Here is a 19,614-nt window from a genome sequence, read left to right as displayed (position 1 = left end):
TAAATGCTCTTCTCTGTTCTGCAGGCGAAAACAGAACACAACAACCGGGAGCATTTGCGGACTGGTGGTGGGCATGTCACCACCTTTGAGGAGTAGGCCATGGACCTGGGGAGGAGGCAAGCAGCCAGGTCGGCAGGTGTCGGTGAGGCTGGGGTGCAGCGGCCAGGTATTTGAGGCCCACAGTCCCATCCACTCTGTCTCCTCACCATCGGAAGCACTGATGATTGCTGCAATCATTAATGCAGCGACACTGCTCATTCACAGACTGAGACAGTCAGACGTGTGGGTCATACACAAAGGTCCCACGGCCCCTTGAGGATGTGCATCTCTAGCACCTTCCAAATCGCCTTATCCCATTTGTGACCACTATCCCCATGGCCTAACATGCCATGGCATCGCTGCTGCACATCCAAAGACTTACTGCATCTTAGGAGGGTTTGTATCTCCAGCACCCTTTCAGCCAGTGCGTCCCACATTACTCTGTCCAAAAGGTCCTCAGCACCTCACCTGTCAACCTCATGGCACTCAACTTAAATAAATGCCACCACGTTACTCATCCCTGTGCCAAGGGCAAATGTTGCCTTCTGCTCACCCATTCTATGCCCCTCATAATGGTATGAAGGTCAATAATGTGACCTGTCAATCTCCTGTGCTCCACGGCAAATGTTGCAAGTGTTTGCAATGTTTCCTCATCACTCCAACTCTCCAGGTCAGGTACCTCTGCACTCTCCCCACTCCAATGCCATCCCTCCCATGAAGTGCAGGTCACAACTGAACGCAGAAATGTAGCTGTGGCCTTGACAGTATTTTCTGCACTTGCAACATGACCTCCCTTTTCCTACATTCTATTCCTCAGCAAAAAAGGCAAGTCTGGCTTCGACCTTGCTAAACGCCTTATGTTCCTGTTCTGCTACCTTAACGGGTCTGCCCAGCAAGGTCTCTGTAATCGTCGTGACTTCCTACGGTCCTAACATTACTCATGTATTCCTGTACCTTGTTTGTCTTGCCCAAGTGCTTAACTGCACACTTACCCACATAACATTCCATGTGGCATTCCTTAGGCCATCTGACCAGCCTGTCTGTATGCGCGTGTAATGTTTGGGCCTCCTCTTGACTATTTACCTCCCCACCAATATTGGTCTCCTTAGGTTCTTGAAGGTTGAGTGCATTATGAGCCTGGGGGAAAAGGGATGAATGGTGTTACTGACTGAACGCCTACTGATGCACTGTCCTTGTTGTTAATTTCAGCATCACCACCGCATGGCTGCCAGGACGAAGTCCAGAGCCCCCCCTCCACACCTGAGGGGCGTCACTTGCAACTTGTGTCACATCCTTTCATCGAGCCAGGCACCAGTGCAGCGACGACCACATCGGTGGGGATTATAACGTTGGCTAGTGTCCCGGGGCACAGTGGAGAGGGCACTTCACAATCGCTGGAGGAGATGTCACGGACAGAGTGTCGATGGCGCCAGCAGCCAGAGGACGACAGGGGACCAGGCACATGCTGAGTCAGGCAGTGATGATGTGCCTCTGGAGATGTCTGCCATGTAGCAGCTGCAGGACAAGCAGCAAGGTGTGCGGGAGCATCTGGCAGGGTTGCATGAGGGTATGCTTCACTTGGTCTCTGTGGTGGAGGAATCCAGGTAGAGTGTCAGTGATGGCATGAACCTCAGGACAGAGCTTCAGTCTCCCTCCATTGAGAGATTGGCGAATCTCATGGAGAGGGCCTTCCAACAGATTGTGAATCATTTGATTGGGTTATGCTCTGACCTGCAAGCCCTCACATCGCTAATGGCCACAGGTGGTCATTGACAATGTGGGAGATGTTCTAGGAACCAAGTGTCCCAGCTCGGTGCCCATCCATCTGCGGTGAGCAGGGAGGTCCAATGTGACCTCACATCAGTGCAGCAGCTGCCTGTTGGCTCTGCGGGCTCCTCTCAGGGCGCTCTGGATGAGGGCAGCAGCTCCTCCGCCCCTCTGCCAGTGATCATTGCATCTGTTCAGGCTGCGACAACTAGGGAGGTGCCCGTGCTGGAACTGGCCACTCCCTCCCAGGCGGGGCCATCACAGGCTCCACAGGCCAGAGGACGGCCGCCAAGGTCATCGAGGCCAACAGGACAGCAGAGTCAGCAGGCTGTCTCACAAGCCACTCTGAGAGATGGGGCGGCACCTAGACGTAGCACCCGCAAATGTAAGCATAAGGCAAATAGGAACTCCACGGGTTTGTCACTGGTGATTTTGTATTGACCCTAGATTAAGGAGTGTTTGATTCTCAGCATCAGAACGACGTCTGTTCATTATTTTGGTGGCAAAAAAGGTCCACATTTCTGACCATGGCTGAGGGTGTTTCCCTTGTGCTGCATTTGTCTCTTTCACAGACACATGATGAGTGTTTGAGTGGACATTGATGTTTCTGTATTAAGCCCTTAGTTGCAGCTGATCAGGTGGAAGATGTAGCACCTAAGTGCCACATGTGGAAGCGCCAGGCAATTATGGTCCTGCTGATCCATGTGTGTGGAGCTAGCTGAAGGTTCGTTGGATTAAAGTGTCCCGGATGTCCCTGCCTCCTTGGTGTAGTAGCGGGTCGGCGTGCTGCCCCTCATCATCGCCCTGTGCTTCCTCATCCTCTGAGCCACTGCTGGATTCATCATGTGCAGCCTCATCCAGGGCATCAAGGTCTTCATCGTCAACTGCATCCCCCCTTTCCAGCGCAAGATTGTGCAGAGCGCAGCATGCTACCACTGTCAGAGAGACGCGATCTGAGGGGTACTGGCTCTTTCCACCACAGCCCTTGTGGTGCTGTGGCTCCGATTGTAGCGCTGCTCAGCTTCTGTTCTTGGATGGCGGAGAGGTGTCATGAGCCACCTACTGTGGGGATAGCCCTTGTCACCCAGCAGCCAACCATCCAGCCGAGCCGGAGCACTGAAGAGCGCCGGCACCTGGGAGAGTTTGAGGATGTAGGTGTCGTGGGAACTGCCTGGGTACCTTGCACAAACTTGCAGGATCTGCATCCTGTGATCACACACTATCTGCACCTTCATGGAGTGGAAGCCGTTCCTGTTGATGAAGGCACCGGTCTCACCTGCTGGCGCCTTGATGGCCACATGTGTACAGTCCATTGCACCCTGGACACGGGGGAAGCCAGCAATGGCCCGCTGTGCCTGACTTGCCTGGTCACAGCAGAAGTAGAGGAAGGTCAATGCACATCTGAACAGAGCGTCTGTAACCTGCTTGACACAAGTGTGGACAGCTGATTGGGAGACACCGCAAAGATCACCCACCGAGCCCTGGAAGGAGCCAGATGCATAGAAGTGGAGGGCAACTGTGACCTTCAGAGTGGGGTGTCCACCCACACAGTTAGGGGAGATCTCAGGGCCAATCATCTGACAGATATAGTTCACTGTCCCCCTTGACAGTCGGAGATGCCTTCGGCACTGCACCTCAGTCATATTGAGGTAGCTGCTTCGCTGCCTGGATACTCTGGCAGCAGGATTGTGGCATCTTCTGTGGCCCCTTCCACCTTGGACAATCTCTTGGCCCTGCGCCCCTTGTGCCTGTGCCTGGCCTCCCAAAGTTGGCTCCTCTGGAGGCTGATTGTCTAGTCCTGGCCTCCTCCTTATTCTAGCCCTCCCTGCCTCCTCAGAGGAGCTGCCTCCAGTGGAGATGTCAGAACCCATACCCAGGCTAAATGGAGGCCTCCAGAAAGCTGCAGGCCCGATAGAGGTTACTGTCTGCAGACCGGTGAGCTGAAGCTTCAAAGTACAGAGGAAGCTGTTGGAAATCGATCTGAACTGCTAACACTCACACAGGCAAGTTTAAAGCACTTTCTGCAATAAATACTTCAGATAAAACATTAACAACCCCTCTGAGCCCACATATCCCGCCCGTGGATGAGGTTTGTAAAAGTCACTTACCCACCTGCTGGTTGTGCCCGTGCGCCGAGTCGAAGATCACACGGGTGCCTCCAAATCGGCATCAATTGCCAAGTTAAGGGCCTTAACAAGGCCTTTAATTAATGGCAGGCACGCGTCGTACTTCATCGCGCGCCCACCTAGCTAAATATCACGATGGTGTGCGCTGACATCGGCACACTCACCCGACATCAGTGCACATTTTAAGTGCTGATGTGCGGGCTCTAACACCTGCACGTCGTACATAAAATTCTGCCCTAAATGATTTAAGAAGAAATTTAATAGGTATTTGAAACGTAATAATGTGCAAGGATAAAGGGAAAGAGCAGGGCAACGGGATGACAAGAGTCAGCTTTAGTAGAAGAGCAAGCATTGGCACAGGCTCACTCCTCTGGGCTTTAAACAAGTGATTCTATGAAAAAGCAAATGGCTCCTGCTCCACCTACAACAAACTGGAAAAAAAAACCTCTTGGCAAAGCAGGGAATTTTTCTTGTTACTGACGTATATCAAATTATGTATTAAAAGTGTCCTCTTAAAATATTTTTCTATCTGTGTAATAAAGCCACAGACTTTTTGAACCATTTTCCTTTGTGCTCTAATTCTCTAGTATACAATAATGCCTATTCTTCATGCTGAAATTTTAGAACAACTTTCTTCATAAGCCTTTAGTTGTCATGGAATTCTGCACACTATTAAACTGGGCGGGTTTGATAAAACATCTTGCTGATGTAAACAAATAAGGTTTCCTGTCCAAGCATGCATTCCTTGCAGACAGAAAATAACATTTCCTTCCTGCTTGCTGTTATTTTTGACTGATTCCATTGAAAATTAAAAACTATGTTCAATGTGGGCCTTATCTATCCAGTATTCTCTAAAATAATTGTCAATGCATTTCTACTTGCAATGAAGATAAGGTAGCTTTGTAATAAGGTTAAGTAGTTTTGTCAGACTCCTACAGAAAAGCACATCGATAGTGTGGTCCTAGGGCCTGCAAGTTATTCATATGGATGAAACTTCTTCATTGGGGTAGCTGTTCAGACAAATACATGAGGCCAAGAAAATAGTTGAAAGTGAATGATGGATTTTTATTCTGCTTAGGGGATCTACAGGTTTCACTTTACCATTTCAGTGTGTGTATTACATTGGCTTTTTGGTATAAACATACATTCAAACTATTTTCCTTCTCTTGACATAGAGACAGTGGATCTAAGGATGAATCATCAGTATTTCCTTTAGCAATCACCAAACAACTTGCTGCAGTTTTTCATTGTTGTTTCAATTTCCACTTGAGTGGCCAACTTGCTTCAAAGATCCAGTTACTCCCAGCAGTACAGCACTGGACTTCCAAAGGGAGACTGAGGTTCTGAGTTCTAATACTTGGCTGTATTTCAGTCTTGCCAGTCAAGGTGGTTTTTGACCAATTTTTAGCCTGACTGCTGCATGAAGCACTTTACGACGGTGGAACGGTTCATCTTAGGATGGATGAAAATCTGATAGGGTTTGTAGTTCTCAACCAAGGTGGTTTATGTGTTGACAGAACATGGGAGTTGTATTGACAGTGGTCTGAGACTGAGGTTGTTCTGTCTGTTGGCATCAGTGTAGTAAACTTGTGAACCTAGAGTGGAAAGGTATATTATTAGTCAGCCATATCTTACTTTTCCCAATTTTGTTTGAGGAGTCTGGCTCCAATTAATAATGTAACAGAGAATTCAATAAAAACTTAGAACATTAGTTGGCATATTGACTGTCAAGAGTCAATGATCAAAAGTTTCTATCATTGCACAGAATGCATTCATTATCTAATTTGACCAATGAAGCCTCCTGTTATAGCTACAGGATGTGTTTGCAGGGGGTTTGTTTGGGGATAGACTAGGTTAAGAATTAATATTGGTTAATATTTGCCACAAGGCCAATTTATCCACTTATTAAATGTGAATAGTTGTGTGAAAAGTGGATTAGCACATTGTCCATCTCAATTAATAGGATCAAAGTTCTGTTTTCACTCATAGTTCCAAGGGTAATATATGAGTATAGAGACTCCTCAATCCATTTTCAGGTGAAATGGAATACAAAGTTATTTTTCAATGATTTGTACCCATGAATTGGGTAAAAAGCAGAAGGAAACATGACTGAGACTCAGCGGGTTGTATTTTAACTTGCAGACCCGCCTACAGTGGAGAAGGCTGGCAGCATGTTGAGAATCTAAAAGTTTCAGCAGTGCACTTGTCAGTCACATTTTAACCCTGCTACTGGATTTGGCCACGGGATTTACAAGGGTGTTGTGAGGAATGGAAAATTGCAGCTTTCAGGAAAGGTTGGATAGGCTGGGGTTGTTCTCCTTGGAACAGAGGGGGCTGTGGGGAGATTTGATTGAGATGTACAAAATCGTGAGAGGCCGGGATATAGTGGATGGGAAGGGCCTATTTACTTTAGCAGACAGGTCAGTGACTAGGGGCCACCGATTTAAAAGTGATTTAGTAGCAAAATTAGAGAGCAGATGAGTAAAAATATTTTCACCCAGCAGGTTGTGGGGTCTGGAACTTACTGCCTGAAAGGGTAGTTGAGGAGAAACCATCAACTCAATTAAAAGGTGTCTGGATATGCATCTCAAGTGCCGTAACCTGCAAGGCTACGGACCAAATGCTGGAAAGTGGGATTAGGATGGTTGGCTTGTTTTTTGGCTAGCACAGGCACGATGGGCCAAGTGGCCTCTTTCTGTGATGCAAACTTTATATGATTCCATCCTATTTGCGCCTGATTTCCAAGTGACCCGACCAATTAGAGTGGGTGGGTTTGATGACGACAAGCCCCAGTCTCATTTGACTCCACTATTTAAAGAGATCCTTTGAGGGTCAGAATTGAAGGATAATAGATGTGTTTTGACAGATCCAAAATGTGCACTTAATCCAAAGGAGGCACAAAATGGAAAGGCAACAGCATGCTTCCAGAGTGGGTCTCTGGAAAATAATGCTGTGGGCTCTAAGGTCCCGCAGGGAAATTCCATTCCCTGTGAATTGGTGAAAGAAAACAAGCAGACATGGTTGGAAGTGGCCGAGGATGTCAGCAGCAGGGATGTGGTGTCTCATCTTTGGATACAGTCCTGCTACAGTGATCTGATTAGCACAGGAAAGGTGAGTGGCATGGCACATTCTAATAGAAACCTTTCATTCTGCCTTTCCCTTCTCTTCAATATCACTCTTCAGATGCAACAAACCATGCATGTGCATCCATTCCTCTTTAATGAAGTACTTTTGTCACATCCCCATCTGATGAGCCACCATTGACAGTCACCTTCACCTCATAGAAATGTCACACCCATCCCTCATTGTGACCCTCTGCAAACGTTTTCCTCGCATCCTCTCAAAACATTCCACAGCTCACACTCATAGGTCTCTTCTTCATCCTCTTGAAGGAGAAGATAGCACAGGACATCAGAATGGGCCATGAGGTGGAAGGCAGAGAAAGGGAACATGAAAGTGGAGGACTCTGCTCAAAGTGCTTCTGACCTCTTGCCTCCCCTTCAGTCAGAGCCCCAGATGCTACCTCCTGTCCTGGTGGCTGAGACTGCCCCTGCACAGGAGCAGGTGCCTTAGGCAGGGCTGTCATAGGTTCCAAAACCCTGAGGATGTCAATTAAGAGCATCTGAACAGTTAGACCAGGGGAATAAGTTGCCTACCTCTAGCTCTGCTGAAGCCATAGGAGTAGCAGAAAAAGTAAGAAAAAGGATTTGTAGTTGCACAAGGGTATTCACTTGGATGTTTAATACCATTACATTGCCACATTTCTGTTTAATATTTATGAAGCATAAACATTTCGAAGCTCCATTGTCCTGTTTCCACCATTTTTGTCTGTCATATAGCCAGTAGCCTCCTGCCTTGTGAAGAATGATGTGACAAGAGCAAAACATGAGCAATGGATGCTTAGGAGAGGGAATAACTGAATCAGTCTGTCCCTGGTCAATAAGTGTGCAGCTACATGGTGCTCTTGCCACACCAGGCTCCACTTGTTGCTCCCCATCCAAAAATACAGACCATTTATCACCCTCCTCCTAGGGTTGCCAGCTGTGTTTAAATGTATTCCTAGTGGTTTCATCACATGACTTTCCTCCAAGCTCCAGCCATTGATCAGCCAACACATCCATCCATATGATGCACTGCCTCTCTACGCCAATTGGAAAGCAAAAAGACCCAATTGAATGATGATTGACTGTCAACCAAACAGCCGTTTTCCCCTCAACTTTTAATATTTTTATATCTGGTAATGAGAAATATTTGAAGAAAATTAAAAAATTTATATATCTTTTCTCATGCCCTGATGATTGTTCTCCAGGATAGCACACAGGAGTGTACTGGAGATTGATCTTCAATTCCTGGAGACTCCAGTCCAATCTTGGAGGGTTGGCAACCCTACTTTCTCCAATTGAAGCTCCAGGCCTTACCGTTTGTGCAAAATGCAGTAGACCATGACCATTCTGGACACCTTTGCTTGTGAATACTGAAGGGCAACCCCAAATCTGTCCAGGCACCTGAGTCACAACTTCAGCAACACAATTGCTTGCTCGATTAGAACTCTGGTTATCATGCGGTTTCTGCTATGCCTTTCTTGGGTGTTGGTGGTAGGACTCCTCCATGTGTTTGAAGGATAACCCTTGTCTCCAAGGAGCCATTTGCTGACTGCTTTGAGGTGTACATACCTGTGGGAGGCTTGACTGGCACAGAATGAAGCCATCATTGACAGCTTCCTTGGAATCTTGCACTGACATGCATGAAGATCTTTAGCGTTTGGAGACAAACTGAATATTGATGGATTGGAATCCCTTTTAGTTAACAAATGCTCCTGGGTAATCTGAGGCCACCATGATTGCCACATGAGTGCAATCCATAACTCCCTGGACTTGTGGGAATCCAGCCATTGCAGCAATTCATGTTGTCCACTCATTCTGACTGGTCTCATCAGCCAACTAAGTGCAAAATAAATGGCAGCCTGGCAAATGTGGCATCAGTCACCTGGAAGATTCATTTGTGGGCAGCAGATTCTGAGATTTGATAAATATCACCATCGGATCCCTGGAAGGATCTGAAGGTGAAGAAATTTAGAGCTATGGTGACCTCAATCACCAATGGCAATGCGGGATCACCTGGTTCACTTGGAAGGAGGTCTTCTTCCAGAAGGCTGCAAATATCAGCAACTAACTGACAGGAAAGCCTGACTGTCCTGAGGCACTGGTGCTCAGTTATGCCCAGAAAGCTAATCCACTGTCTATACACCCTGTGCTGGGGGTATCGCCTCCTGCAAGCTGCAGCTCCATGCTCACCCCTCTGTAGGTAATTGAGGAGAAAGTTGCTGCTCTTGCTGCTGCTGTTCCTGCTGGTGCCACTCCTGCTCACCTTGCTCTTCATCAGTGGTCCAAGAAAGAGCTGCATAAGTTCCTTCCACGCTGGTGTGATGGTGGACAGCTAGGAAGTGCAGATTAAAGGCAAAAACTCCCATGAATGGCCTCCAAAACATTGGAAATTACCTGCAAAGCAGTGAAAGCACTCTCAGAACAAGTCCTGTGAGCAAAAGCCTTCCATTTAGGCAAAGAAGCAGATTTGAAATCTCAGTATTTAAAGCATTCCATGCCTGTCAAATGCTCAACCCTGTCAAGTCACACCATCCCCTTGCCTTGTTCTGCCCATTTCAGTAAGCCTGGGAAAACTGCGCACTGAGTTAAAGAAAGAGTCCTGGGTTAAACAGCAACCAATATGGAACTTGCATATTTAAAATGGTAGACCTGTATATCCTGCTGGGGTTTCCTGAATGCTTAGGAACAGTTCAGGTTGAAGGTGGAAGTTGCCAGTTTCCTACCATGTTCCCGACATGCTAGCAGTAATAGGTTTTTTAACCTGCCACCTGCACAGTAAAGCACCCACCCCGACAGGTTAAAACGACCCCCAAGCTGTCCCCACTGTTTGCATTGCTTGCATGCTTCTATAATTTCTTTGGGGATGAGGGGGACTGAGGTGTTGGGGGTAGAGCTTGGCTTTGTGCGATACTGTGAAATGGGTGACAGAAAGTCAGCAACCATGTTTTACATCTCTTCCAATTTTTATTTCCATTGAGTTTGATCTCTTGATGTTGAGGATAGATGTACAGAGTGATTCTCTGGCAAAGAGACAGAAATGACCTCACCTCTAACCTCGTTTTAGTAGGTGCTTTCTTGTCAATGGTCTAAGCACAGGGGCACGCACAGATAGTGGGTCTTTTTTTTCATTCATTCAGGGGACGCCAGTGTCACTGGCAAGGCTAGCATTTATTGCCCATCCCCTGTCTTCTTGTACCGCTGCAGTCCATGTGGGCTAGTTATGCTGTTAAGGAAGGATTTTAACCCAGTGAGAGTGAAGGAACGAGAATATAATGCCAAGTTAGAAAGGGGTGTCACCTGGATGGGAACTTCCAACCTGCTTACAGCAAGCTTCCCAGAGGATCTGAGAAAGGGCGGGGAGCAAAGTTGAATATGTTTGGTGCATTTTTTTCATTGGACCAACCAGCTGGGCATCAGAGGTGTTTTTGGACAGCAGTCGGCAGACCCCAAAGCTGGTGCTCATTACCACTACCATAGGCCTCTCATACTAACTAAAGACTAATGGAACATTGACTTTTATCTCAAGACAGCTGGAATACTAAGGGGTAGAACTTACATTACAGCTGTACAGAGTTCTGGTTAGACCACCTACTGCCTCCCGTCAGCTCATGGATCAGTACTCCTCCACATTGAACACAAATTGGAAGAAGCATTGAGGGTGGCTAGGGCACAGAATGTACCCTGGATGCGGGGCTTCAACGTCCATCACAAAAGTGGCTCGGGAGCATCACTAACCTAGCTAGCCAAGTCCTAAATGACATAGCTGCTAGATTGGGTCTGCAGCAGGTGGTGAGGCAACCAGGAGCGAAAAACCATACTTGAGCTCATCCTTACCAATCGACCTGTCTCAGAAGCATCTATCCCCGACAGAATTGGTAGGAGTGACCACCACATAGTCCTTATGGAGACCGACTCCTACCATCACTTTGAGGATACCATTCATTGTGTCTGTGAAACTACCATGGTGCTAAATGAGATAGATTTCCAACAGATCTAGCAACTCAAAACTAGCCATCCATGAGGCTCTGTGGGTCTTCAGTAGCAACAGAATTGTACACAACTACAATCTGTAACCTCATATCCTGGCATTTTCCCCACTTTACCATTACCATCAAGCTGGGGGATCAACCCTGGTTCAATGAAGAGTGCAGGAGAGCAAGACAGGAGTAGTGCCAGGCATAAAAATGAGGCATCAACCTGGTGAAGCTACAACACAGGACTACTTACATGCCAAACAGCAGAAGCAACCTGCAATAGACAGAGCTAAGTGATCCCACAACCAATGAATCAGATCTAGGCTCTGTTGTCCTGTCACATCCAGTTATGAATGGTGGTGGACAATTAAACAACTAACTAGAGGAGGAGGCACCACAAATATTCCCATCCACAATGATGGGGGAGACCAGCACATCAGTGCAAAAGATAAGGCTGAAGCATTTGCAACCATCTTCAGCTTGAACTACCAAGCGGATGATCCATCGCGGCCTCCTCCTGAGGTCCCCAGCATCATAACTGTCAGTCCTCAGTCAACTCAAGTCACTCTACATATCAAGAAATGGCTGAAGGAACTGGATACTGCAAAGGCTATGGGCCCTGACAACATTCTGGCAATAGTACTGAAGACTTGTGCTCCAGAACTAGCTGTGCCCCTAGTGTAGCTATTCCAGTACAACTACAACACTGGTATTTATCCAGTACTGTGGAAAATTTCCCAGATATGTCCTGTATACAAAAAGAACAAATGCAATCTGGCAAATTCCCGCCTCATCAGTCTACCCTCGATCATCATAAAGTAATTGAAGGGGTCATCAATAGTGCTCTCAAGCGACACTTACTCAGCAATAACCTGCTCATGGATGCTCAGTTGGATTCTGCCAGGGCCACTCAGCTCCTGACCTTGTTACAGCCTTGGTCCAAACATGGATAAAAAAGCGGAACTCCAGAGGTGATATGAGAGCTTCTACCCTTGGCATTGGGGCAGCATTTGACCAAGTGTGGCAAAAAGGGGACCTAGCAAAGCTGGAATCAATGGGAATCAGGGGGAAAACTCTTCACTGGCTGGAGTCATGCCTAGCACAAAGGAAAATGGTTGTGGTTGTTGGAGGTCAATCATCTCAGTTCTAGGATATCACTGCAGTAGTTCCTCAGGGTAGTTTCCTGGGCCGAACCGTCCTCAGCTGCTGAATTGATGACTTTTCCTCCATCATAAGGTCAGGAGTGGGGACGTTCACTGACGATTGCACAATGTTCAGCACCATTTGTGACTCATCAGTTACTGAAGCATCCGTGCCCATATGCAGCATGACTTGAGCTGATAAGTGGCAAGTAACATTCACACCACACAAGTGCCAAGCAATGACCACCTCCAACAAAAGAGAATCCAACCATCTAGCCTTAATATTCAATGGCAATATCTTCGCTGAAACCCCCACATCAACATCTGAGAGTTACCATTGATCAGAAACTGAACTGGACCAATCATATAAATATTGTGGCAGGTCAGAGACTAGGAATTCTGTGGCATGTGACTCATCTCCTGACTTCCCAAATCCTGACACCATTTACAAGGGACAAGCCAGGAATGTGATGGAATACTCTCCCCTCGCTTGGACAAGTGCAGCTCCAACAACACTCAAGAAGCTTGATACCATCCAGGGCAAAGCAGCCCGCTTGATTGGCACCCCATCCACCACCTTCAACATTTACTCCCTCCACCACCAATATACAGTGGCAGAAGTGTGTACCATCTACAAGATGCATTCGAGCAACTCACCCAGGCACCTTCGACAGCATCTTCCAAACCTGTAACCTCTATCAGCTAGAAGGACAAGGGCAGCAGATGCATGGGAACACCACCATCTGCAAGTTGCCCTCCAAGTCACACGTCATCCTGACTTGGAACTATATTGCCATTCCTTCTTTGCCACTGGGTCAAAATCCTGGAACTCTCTTCCTAACAACACTGTGGGTGTACCTACACCACATGGTCTGCAACAGTTCTGAAGGGCAATTATGGAAGTGCAATAAATGCTGACCCAACCAGTGACGCCCATATCCCACGAAAAGAATATTAAAAAATTGAAGATTTCAAAACCAAGATTGATAGATTTTTATTAGGTTATGTTATTAAGGGTTATGGAACCCAGGCAGGTAGATGAAGTTAAGGCACAGATCACCCATAATATAATTGAATAGCAGGAAAGGCTATAGGGGCTGAATGCAGTACTCCTTTCTCTATGTTCCGGCCCCAGTTTTTGGGTGCAGATAGCTGGTAAGGAATAGGCCTCCATTAGGGGAACACTGAATCCCATGTGGTGACCTGAAGCTAGAAATTCAGGTAGATTCAGGTAAAGTTGGAAGGGGGATAGGTAAAGTTAATCTTATCCTTGTTTTCAGAATACCCCATGACTTTACCCTCCCTATTTCCATCATCACCTCCAGTCCTGCAACCCTCTGAGATTTCTGTGCTCCTCTCAAGGCCTCTTGAGCATCTCCAGTTTTAATTTCTCCAACATTGGTGGCCATACCTTCACTCAAGGCCCTAAACTCTGGAGTTCTACCCCTAAACTTTCCTGTCTCTCTCCCTCTCTTTCATCCTTTAAAACACTTCTTCAAACCTACCTCTTTGACCAAGCTTTGATAACTGTGAAGCGTCTTGGGACATTTTACTGCATTAAAAGTGACATCAATACAAATTGTTGTTGTTGTTAGAATATTACTCACTCATAGGTACTAAAATGGTATCAAATCAATAATCCTGGTCGATGTTATAAGAATGATCATTGAGCACAACTGACAGTTCTTCAAGGCCGGGTAAGGACATCAGAGAGTGTTGGGTGACAAATAATTTATATGTTTTGTGAAGAAGAAATTCTCCATGATATGGCTTTTCCCTAACTATGTCTGAACAGCAAAATACATTATGGCTAGAATTTTTAGCTTGTCGGTTGTGCACCCAACCTGACTGAGTGTAAAATGACCCACAATGACTTTGGGCGAGCATCCTGATGTCCTCACATGATATTTCAGTTGGCGGGCATGATGCCAACTGAAAAGGCCTATTTAGGCCATTAAAAAGGTAGCTGTAAGAAATTTTGCGCTGCCCATCCAACCTTACGGTTGGCGGGCAGGCGAAAAGGCCAAGCAGCCTTTGCATTTTTTAGGAAACCTCATCCGCGGGTCTTAAGCGCTAGAAGGAAAGGCGGCCTCTATCACCCTGGGCTCCCTCCCAGCTGTGAGACACTGATAACAGCCTCCTTCCCTAACTCTCCATGCCACCCACCCCCGCCGAGCCTGTCCAATAGGGGAAAAATCCTCCCCTATATATACCTGTGCGAATGAAAATTTTGTGTTTTGCTGCAAAATCAATCATGAGTTAATTCAGAAGGAAGTCCTTTAACTATGTTCATATAAGTGAAATGGTCCTTTTTTAACTAAAAGCAAACTTTACATTGCCTTTTCCTGTGCCGCTGTCCAAATTTTCCACTTTAATTGGTGAAAGAAAGGTGGTGGGAGTGGATAACAGTCTTATGTAGTGATCTTTGATGACGAGTGGTCAGATTTTAACTCTCTGGCCTCATTTGATTGCCACTAGTCAGCTGCTCACCTGGTTCGGGCAGATTGCAGCAACTTTTTATTGGAGGTTGGGGAACTGGAGGCCACCCACCTATGGTAGCAAGGTGAGTTAGGGAAGGAGGCTGTTGTAGTGTCTCACAGCTGGGAGGGAGCCCAGGGCGATAGAGGCCAGCTTTCCTTCTAGCGCTTGGGTGTTGCTGGCTAGGCCTTGTAGCGTCTGGAGTCCCACTCCAGAAAGTTTTAAAATTACTTAGTAGAGGTTGCTGGCCTCACAGGGTGGTCATGGCAAGTGCCCCAAGGAGAAGTAATTTTAAATGCCATAGGGTTACATGATTGTCCTGGGACATTAATTTGCATTTATTAATGCAGTTTCCACTGAAGTTCAGCAGGAAAATCTGATGGAAATGGTACCTCTTCATTTTTAACTGCTTCCCTATTTATTTTCTATAATATTCCCCCTTAAGACTTTCATAAGTTAAGAATGGTCAAAAGCCTCAAGGTGGGTAACTTCCACAATCTTACAGTGTTAATTACCTAGTGACATTTTGGGAATGCATATGCCATTTGTTTGAGAAGTCTAATTTCATTTTAAGACTATAGCACTATTTTCTGAAATGATCTGCTTCTTTGCATATCTGAGGAAATCCCTGTTTAAAAAATACCAAAGCTATTTTCAACTACACTCTCTGGTAACCATTTTAGCGTGTGGGGGCCGCCAAATAGATATACGTGCTTTGAAAATAGAGCAACAAGACTGACCGCAAATGTAAAGAGGATGAGCTAAGTGGCAGAAATGGAGAAACTTCAAGTTTACAATCTGGAAATAAGGGAGTCAGAATCAGATAGTCCCAAAATTTGACAAAGGGAATCTGATGCTCAAATAACCCACACCTGTTTAAGGTGAAGCAGGAAGCTTGCAAGTATTGTGCTGCCTTGTAGTGTGAAGCCAAGTATTGAATGTGCTGTTGAGTAGCTGCATTCCTCAGCAGGGGGCCCAGATCTTGGCAAGGCTAGCACCACTTGAAGCTAGGTTGCATTCCTTAAAGCTAAAGTGCATGAATAAAGGCAAGGTGCACCCTGGCTTAGGAGGGGCTGAAACCGGTTAAAGAAGAGTGGAAGACCAGAAAGAAGCCACAAAAATCATGCAACAGGCCAGAGAGTGTGTCCCAAGATTCTTGCTGAATGTCTCGGTGCAGGGGGAGAGAGGCCCTCTTCTCTCAGGGCCAGGAGGCTCTCCAAATGCATAATGAGATCAAAATGGGAGCATGTTGCCATTGCGGCCAATGCCAGCAGACTAGCCCTGAGGACCTGGATGCAGTGCAGGAAGAAGCTTAATGACCTCACATGAGTAGTCAACGTCAATTAATGCATCCTGACATGAGATATAACATGGCCATTAATTGGCTACTTAAGGGCCTGAATAGACCCAAGTACGAGCGGGCACCTGACACCTCCAACACTTCCGTAAAATGGGAGACAAGTCAGGGCGGGCAGGTAGGCTAAGGGACGGCCTGCATTATCTGAACTGCTTCAAACACACTGGAAGGGGAGTGTAATTTTCTGCCCCGGATGTCCAAATGGATGGGATCAAGCCAATAAATCCATACTGTCCAATGGGAGTTGCCCACCATAAATCAAGACATAGAAGAGAAAACAGGCTGCTGTTTTGTTTTTAAATAGCCTTGAGCTTGTGAAAACAATGTCTCTTATTTTGTTTAATTTTATTTCACTAATTTATAAAGTGTTGCAAAATGCAGCAGCAGGATTCAACAGGTCTGCTAAACCACAGAGTGAATTCAGGACATTGCCCTTTAATGATCAAATGATTGCATCATCAACTGGTTGCACATTATTTCCTCTGAGGAACTGCTCAACCACATAATGATGTGTGAACAGACTTGCAGAATCAACACTTTACCAAAAAACATCCATATCCTGATCTTTGTCTTACCGTGACACAGGATCTTTTTTGGTGTTGTTCATTTGTGCTGGCCGGGAGTGGAGCAATAAGTAGATTTCTGGGTGAGCAACAGAGCCATCCGGGATAGTTCCATCTGGTTTTTAGTGGAGAGACACACTTGGGGCAAATGTGTATTACATAATTATGGCATTTTTGAGGTGCAACAGCATTTCCTGCATGGGCACTGGGCTCATGTATTCACAGGCGCTTAGAAAGCCAAACCTATGCTGCACCCAAAGTAATTTAGAGAAAGGAAGGTGCAAACCTCAAGCCCCTGAGCCTGAGGCCTTTGGTGGCAAATCTGAAAAAATAAAAACAAAGCACTGGGGTTGATTTCTAGAGAGACAGAATTGAAAAGCAGAAAAGTTATGCTAAACCTGTCTCATTTGTATAGACCATACTTGGAGTAACAGTTCTGGTCACCATAAGGACATAGAGGCACTGTTGAGGCACATAAAGCTACAATAATACCAGAACTGAGGGATAATACCTATCAGGAAAGATAGGCAAAAGACTAATAAGTGACCCGATAAGATGATTATGAAAGGATTTGATGGGGTAGGCCATTGTGGTCTGCAGACCACTGAAAGCAAGTCACTGATGCACAATGCCATACTAGAAAACAGGCTCATACCCACACCATCCAACAGAGGGCGCTGGTGAGAAGTGACTGATGCATTCTGGGAGAAGTCATCGCAGCCACCGTGACTCAGGAGGGCATCGAGGAGAAGGACTCTTGCACTCAACAGGAGGAAGGGCATCCAAAAGAGAGTGCTGGTGAGAAGTGACTGAAGCATTCTGGAAGAAGTCATCGCAGCCACCGTGACTCAGGAGGGCATCGAGGAGGACCCACTGTCAAAGAACTGAATGGCCCCAAACATTACATTGTTATAGTGTTTCCATCCCTCCCTCCTCCTCAAACCTAAAGAGAGAGGAAGAGACAATGCTTTCAGGAGTGCACCAGACCTGCGAGGGACACTCTTCTGAAAGTGGATTTTAAAGAAAAAGCAGCTGATTGGTGAGTAAATCCTAGGAGCAGACTCGGAGCACTGGAGCGGTGAGTATAAATCTAGCTTACCTTGGGGATTTGCGGCCTTGTCTCTAGGGAGCAGATTCAGAAGGTGGTGCACTGGAGCGACAACCTCGGGGAACAGAGTAACTGAAGCCAAAACTGAAAAAGTGATGTCACAGGAAAGCTGTGACCTGATTGGTTGGTAGGAAATCTGCACCAAATTTGAAAAAACACTGCAAAGCTAATTAATAAATTAATTATCTAAGTTGAGATGGCTGGGCAGGTGATGTGCTGTAGCTGTATGATGTGGGAGCTGGCAGATCCCATTGCAAGCCACAGTGACCATATCTGCAGCAAGTGTTGGTTGCTGGAGGAACTCCGGTTCAGAATTGATGAGCTGGAGTCCGAGCTCCAGATGCTGCGTCACATCTGGGAGGGGGAGAGTTACCTGGATGCTTTGTATCTGGAGGCGGTCACACCCAGTAGATTAAGTGCCTCAAGTCCGATCAGTGGTCAGGGTCATCAGGGTGTGACTACAAGTGAGGTAAGTAGAGGGATCCTGTGTTCAGGAACAGACTAGGAGAGACTAAGACCCGAGGGCACAGCCTCAGAGTAAAGGGAAGACATTTTAGAACAGAGATGAGGAGAAACTTCTTTAGCCGGAGAGTGGTGAATCTATGGAATTCATTGCCTCCAGATACAAAGCATCCAGGTAACTCTCCCCCTCCCAGATGTGACGCAGCATCCGGAGCTCGGACTCCAGCTCATCAATTCTGAACCGGAGTTCCTCCAGCAACCAACACTTGCTGCAGATGTGGTCACTGTGGCATTGCAATGGGAAGGCTGTGGAGGCCAGGTCATTGAGTGTATTTAAGACCAAAATAGATAGGTTCTTGATTGGTAAGGGGATCAAAGGTTACGGGGAGAAGGTGGGAGAATGGGTTTGAGAAACTTATCAGCCATGATTGAATGGCAGAGCAGACTCGATGGGCTGAATGGCCTAATTTCTGCTCCTATGTCTTATGATCTACTCGCCATGACGTTACATCAGCAGACCAATCCCTGCATGCTTGTCACGAATCACCATGAATATGGCAACAATGTAGTTCTATAGTTTAAAAATCAATCACTAATCTGTTTTCTGTCCCTTATCCTATTTTGTATTCATGCTGTCACTTCCCTTTAATCCCATGGGCTTTAGTTTTGCTAATTTATGGAACAATGTCAAATGCCATTATTTCTGTCCGTATTCTTAACAGCAATCACACCATCCAGATCAACCCCTTCCACTACTTTGTCAAAAACTTTGATCAAGTTAGTCAAACACAACATGGCATTAAGAAATCCATTCTGACTTTCATTTATTTATTTATTTTTCCAAATGTCAATCAATTTTGTTCCAAATTATTGTTCAGTTTCTCCATCATCGACATTGGACCTATAGTTGTTGGATTTAATCGCTCTCCATTTTTTAAAACAGGATGTAACCTTTGCAATCCTTCAGTTCTCTGGCACCACCCAAATCCAAGGAGGATTCGTGGGGTATCATTTTGGCCAATGAATGAAAACAGGTGCTAAATGGGTGCAATGCTGATGAAACTAGGCCATTTGAAAGTCTGAGCTAAGAGCAAAATACTGTGGATGCTGGAAATCTGAAACAAAAACAGAAAATGCTGGTAAAGCTCAGCAGGTCTAACAGCATCTGTGGAGAGAAAGACAGAGTTAACGTTTCGAGTCCATATGAATACATGGACTCTGTTTTTCTCTCTACAGATGCTGTTAGACCTGCTGTGTTTTTACAGTATTTTCTGTTTTTGTTGTATTTGAAAATCTGGATGGAATATGCGATTTTTGCCCTAATTGCTGATTATCATTGCTTGAACTTGAACCAGAGACTTATAGGTTTAGTACTCAAATCCTGATTAGATGTAATTTCTGTGGAACAATAGATGGGGGCTCCTCTCATCTGCCGCTACTAAAAGTGTGGAGTGCTGCCTGGCACATAGCAACATGTTGCGTGATGACTCAGGG

The 19,614-nt window shown here is 46.1% G+C and overlaps 1 long non-coding RNA gene across 2 annotated transcripts in view; it reads right to left on the bottom strand.

Moving 5' to 3' along the window:
- The window catches only part of LOC121280739, a 158,485-nt gene that overhangs the window by 18,150 nt on the left and 120,721 nt on the right, over positions 1-19,614 (bottom strand). Inside the window, exon 2 of one of the 2 annotated variants that reach the window (XR_005943697.1) lies at positions 5,078-5,527. This is a non-coding gene — a long non-coding RNA (uncharacterized LOC121280739). Of the gene's footprint in view, positions 1-4,976; positions 5,528-19,614 lie in introns of those variants that run through there. The other variant, XR_005943696.1, reaches the window with a different exon arrangement.

Source organism: Carcharodon carcharias, chromosome 8 (genome assembly GCF_017639515.1).
Source record: "Carcharodon carcharias isolate sCarCar2 chromosome 8, sCarCar2.pri, whole genome shotgun sequence".
Lineage (NCBI taxonomy): Eukaryota > Metazoa > Chordata > Chondrichthyes > Lamniformes > Lamnidae > Carcharodon > Carcharodon carcharias.
The sequence above is the reverse complement of the archived record's forward strand: the minus strand, read 5'-3'. Positions and strand labels throughout refer to the sequence as shown.